At 42.1% G+C, this 5220-nt stretch overlaps 1 protein-coding gene across 1 annotated transcript in view; it reads right to left on the reverse strand.

Moving 5' to 3' along the window:
* Positions 1 to 5220, reverse strand: part of FAM114A1 (family with sequence similarity 114 member A1) — a 79773-nt gene that overhangs the window by 73718 nt on the left and 835 nt on the right. The gene's annotated exons all lie outside the window — the stretch shown is intronic.

Here is a 5220-nt window from a genome sequence, read left to right on the forward strand (position 1 = left end):
ACGTTAGTCCAAGGATTTTGACCTGAATGATAGAAAAATAGAATAGAATAGAATAGAATAGAATAGAATAGAATAGAATAGAATAGAAGTATCACAGGGCACCCGGGTGCATAGTCAGTTAAGCATCCAACTCTTGGTTTTGGCTCAGGTCGTGCTCTCAGGGTCAGGAGATCAAGCCCCACATCGGGCTCCACACTGAGCCTGGAGTCTACTTGAGATTCTCTCTACTTCTCCCTCTGCCTTCCCTGTGCGCTCTCTCAAAATAAATAAATAAATCTTTTTTTTTTTTTTAATAGAAGTATCACTTATTGAGATCAGGAAGGATGCAAAAGGGACAGGTTTGGGGTCTGAGGTAGTGAGGATTCAAGCATTTGATTTTTAACAAGAAAAGTTTAGCGAATGTTTAGTAGGCAGTTGGATGTAAGAGTCTGGAGTTCAGGGGAGAAGTCTGGGCTGGAGATAGTAACTGGGGAATCATCAGCAAATTGGTAGTTTTGAAGCCATGAACCAGGATGAGAGGGCATGGAGTTGCAGAAGAGAGGAGGGTCAAGACGGAGTCTTGGCTGTGCCAAGTCAGAGAGAGAAGGAGGACCCAGAAGGAGACTGGGAAGGAATGTAGTGATTTAGAACAAAGTTGGGAGGGAGGTGTGTGGGAGTGAGAGTGGAAGAAGGGAGTATGGGGTCCCAGAAGCCAAGAAAGAAAACTTCTCAAGATCTTTGAACTGTGTTAAATACTTCTGAGAGTTCCGATGAACACTGAGAATTGACCCTTGGATTTGGCAATATGGAGTATTAACAAGAACAATGTCTCTGGAGTGGTGGAGAAAGAAACCAGACTGGAGTAGGTTTGAGAGAATGGAAGGAGAATATTTAGAGACAGTGACTAAAGTGACTTTTTCAAGGAGTTCTGGTGTAAAGAGGAACAAAGACAAAGAGATTGGGAGTTCAAATATGAGAGAAATTGTAGCATTATATGCTGATTAGAACCATATATTAGAGCAAAACAATGATGATATAGTAGAGGAAAGATAATTGCTAGAGTGAAAGAGTGGTTTTCTTGAGTAGACAAGCAGGGATGGAATTCAGTGCTCAACGGGGAGGTGTTGGCTCTTGACAAAGTTCATTCAGGAGAGGAGAGGAAAGTACTGGTAGACAGGGGCAAGTAGGCTAGTAGAGTTTTGGGGGGAGGATGAGGAAATGCTCTTCTGGTTGCATTTATTTTCTGCATGAAAAATGAAGCATCATCTGCTGAGAGAGGGGAAGGAAGGAGGTGTTGGAAGCATAAGAGAGGGAAGGAGGTATAAGAGAGAGTGAATGGGCTAGGGAAGGGGAGTAGAAAGGGTAGTAGGATTGCTGCTCCCTCTTGAGGTTGGGACCCAGTCATGAATTTCAAGTAAAACAAGTCAGCATGGATGTGTATTTTCTCCAATTGCAACCAGCTGCTCAGGCTCAGTATAGTCAGTCCAGGGATGAGTTGGATTTAACCTGGGTAGAGGACAGAGGAGGAAAGGAGTTGAGGGTGAATGCAGAGGGATGATTAAAAGGATGCCCGCAGTCCAGTGCCGTGGGGCTGAGGAATTGTTGGCAGCAGAGGGAAAGAGCTGGAGAGTGGGGTGCTGGCGATTGAGATTATGGAGAGGATATGGCCATTGGTAATAATAATACCTAGGGTATCATGAGGGAATGCAGCGCTGAGGTAGGTTGCAGTTAAAGATCTATTAGAGGAGAGAATATCCAAGAACTAAGAAGCTGGGGGAATGAAAGAATCTCTACATAGCTATTAAAATCACTAGAATTATGGTAGGGGTAGTGTTGCTTTGGGAGGGTGAGTAGCGCTGAAATGCTCAGTGAATGAGGGAGTGATAGGCCTCTGTGGATGAGTGCACCCAGGAGGGGTAGGTTTCAAGGGTTGGTGGGAGGAACGGCGATCTGGAATTCGCAGTGGCAGTCAGGACGCCCGTCACCTCCAGGCCCTGAGGTATGAGGGCTGCGGTTGAGGACAGTACGGACCACTAGAGGGGGGTGTGCTCGGGATGGCATTTAGATCTCAGAGTGCCCTGTTCCTTCGGAACTAGATCACCTGAAGAGATTATTTTATTTCATTTTTTAGAGCTTTTAAAATAATACAGATGCCTGGTGCCATCCCAGACCATTTAAATCAGAATCCCTGAACATGTGTGAGAGTTCCTGTTTCCTCACATTCTGACCAATATTTGGTATTATCAGATGTTTTCATTGTTGTCCATCCCAGGTGTGTACAATGGTGTCTCCTGGGTGTCTTAATTTGTATTTTCCCATATCCTAATGAGGATGCATTTTTTATATCTTTGATCTGTTTACTTTCCTGTTGTCCATCTGTTTATATCCTTTGCTAATTTTCCCCCACTGGGTTTGTTAGTAATTTTCCTATTGGCTTCTAAAAACTCATGATATATTTAGGATATTAACCCTTTTGTGGTTATATGTGTTGCAAATATCTTTTTCCTGCATGTGGCTTGCCTTTTTTTTTTTATTCAGCAGATTTGGATTTTAATATCAATATTTAAATTACCAATTTTATTTCTAGTGGTTTGTATATTTTATGATATAATTTTCATGTAGCTTGTTTTAAAGCTGTTGGTAAACACAAGTATTTATTGATTGATTTTCCAGGGACAGAGAAAGGCAGTTTTTTAAAAAGTAAAAATCATCAAAATAATGTTTTGCTCTGTCTACATTGGGATAGTATATTTGCCATTCTTAGACTGTTATTTTACCTATCCCACTATGACACTGTTTTGTTTTGTTTTTTTAAGATTTTATTTATTTATTTGAGAGAGAGAGCAGGGGGAGGGGCAGAGGGAGAGGGACAAGCAGACTCTGTGCTGAGCGTGGAGCCTAACTTGGGGTTTGATCTCACAACTCCGAGGTCATGACCTGAGCTGAAATCAAGAGTGGGACATTTAACTGACTGAACCACCCAGGCGCTCTGTCACTGTTTTAAAAATAAAGCCAATGCATGTACCTAGTAAAAAAAATTCAAAAAGGACAAAAGAGCATGAAACGGTGAGTAAAAATCTCTCTCTCCTTTGGTTCTTCTGCTCAAAGGTAACAGTTTCTTAAGATTTTTATGCATATACCAGCATATGTATGTAGACCCTGGTGCCAGTTTCCTGTGGGTGTCATAACAAATTCCCACAAACTGGGTAGCTTAAAACAACAGAGAGGTTCATTCTCTCCCAGTTCTGGAGGCCGGAAGTCCAAAATCAAGGTGTTCGCAGGGCTGTTGGCTTCTGATGGTCCCAGGCATTCCTTGGCTTGTGGCTGCACTCCAATCTCTGCCTGTTTTCCCGCCTGCTCCGCTCTCTCTGTCTCTCCTCTGTGGGTCTTGTAAGGACATGTGGTATCTTCCACGGCAGCCTGGTGTGGTGCAGAAGCACACAGATGCTGGGGCTGGATTTCATCTGGGTTCAGACCCCCGGCCCCAGTATGCACAACCTTGGACAGTTACCTGATGGCTCCTCCCCTCAGCACCTTTCTGAGGGTAAAGTGAGGTAATATTTGTAAAGTACTCAGAACAATGCCTGGACAGAAGATAACCTAAGTAAATATCTGACAGACCAGATTTTGTGCAAATGATATCACACTCTCCTTGTTTTTCTTCACTTAATAGTATATCCTGAAGTCTTTCCATCTCAACATGTAAAAATGTAAGGCTTGTATAGAATTCCAAAGCTCCTTACTATAATAACTACTCTTCTGTGTCAAGCACGATTCCAGCCACTTTATATTCATTATCTCCCCCCAAAATCACAAATACTCCCATTCGGGATAAATAAATGGAAACTCTGTGAGGTCAAGCAACTTGCCCAAGATGTTCTTGGTATTGTGAGTTCAGCCCAGTACTGTCTGTTTCACTGTGATCCTGTCATTTGTCTGAATTCTAACAGCCTCAACAGGAATAGTCTCCCTGTTCCCGAAAACCGGCATTGTGAAATGTCCTTACGAGTGTTTGTTAAATCATCGAGCGATGTAACCAAATCTACAGTGATGGGTCAATGTGTGTGCATGCACGTCGTATATGTAAATGTGTGTGTGTATTTTCTTAAACACTTCAGTCCAGTGTTGCTTGAAATTCCCTTAAAACCTCAGCTGGCCCCCTTCTCCTCTGCCTGTTTCACAAAGCTGGCCTCCCAGTGCCACAGATACCTTGTGGCTCCCTCGCTATTCCCTTTTGCTGGCCCATCAGAGACCCATCCGCTCCTTGCTGGCCCTCCCTGGGCCTGAGAAGACTTCCTGTTATGGTTGATGAGTAAGAATGAATAGTAAGAAGCTAGCCTGTCCCTTCCTCCTGAAAGCAGAAGTGATTCTTACCCAAATTTCTCACTTTGTTAGGGGCCAGATTGTAGGGTCTTAACTTGTTTTTCATAAAGATGAGGTAATGCTGGACAGTGGGATCGATTCTAGAATAATTATTTAACTCATATGTTCAGTTCTTTATAGGATCTTGATTAAGTGGAAAGTCTTGGGACTTGGATATCCTGGCTGCCTGAAGCGTCTGGTTAACCAGACAGCTTCTTTTTGTATCAACCTTTGTTGACTGTTCTAAAATTATTCTAAATGGCCTTTAGAAGATTGATTTTTATTTAGTCCCACAGCATCTCAGGGTCATTTATTATTCTAGAATTAAGAATTCATGCATCTATTGGCCCTTACTAGCTGCGTGACTTTGGGCAAATTCTGCAGCCCAAGGCTTAGTTTCCTCATCTACAAAATGGGCACAATCATAATATCTACCTCGAGGGATCGTTATTACCATCAAATGTGATAAATGGCATAGAAAGTCAATAACACAGTGTGTAGTACACAATGAAAGCCCAATAAATGTGATTAATAATAAAAAAAAAGAATTAATCCATCTAATAATACCAAATGTTGGTCGGAAGGTGGGGAAACAGGATGCAACTTCCCCCAGCTGTGGCTATATACATAGGTATCAACTACTAAACTTTCCTTGAAAGTTGATTTTTCCAAAAAAACCCCAAATGTTAGCCCTAAGTTTATTTTACTTTACGGTACCTCATCCAGCTAAAGTAATGCTCCAAAATAGCTTGATAAGGGTGGTTGCAATTATTTTGGAAATGTTAAATATGCTGATCATAGAAAACAGGCCACCTTCAATAACCCTACCCTGGTGACACTTTAACACTCTGGCTGCAAACTCTTACAGATAAATCTTAC

Source organism: Eumetopias jubatus, unplaced genomic scaffold (genome assembly GCF_037043125.1).
Source record: "Eumetopias jubatus isolate StellerSeaLion01/CBP00866 unplaced genomic scaffold, mEumJub1_p1.0 scaffold_2, whole genome shotgun sequence".
In the NCBI taxonomy this organism is placed as follows: domain Eukaryota; kingdom Metazoa; phylum Chordata; class Mammalia; order Carnivora; family Otariidae; genus Eumetopias; species Eumetopias jubatus.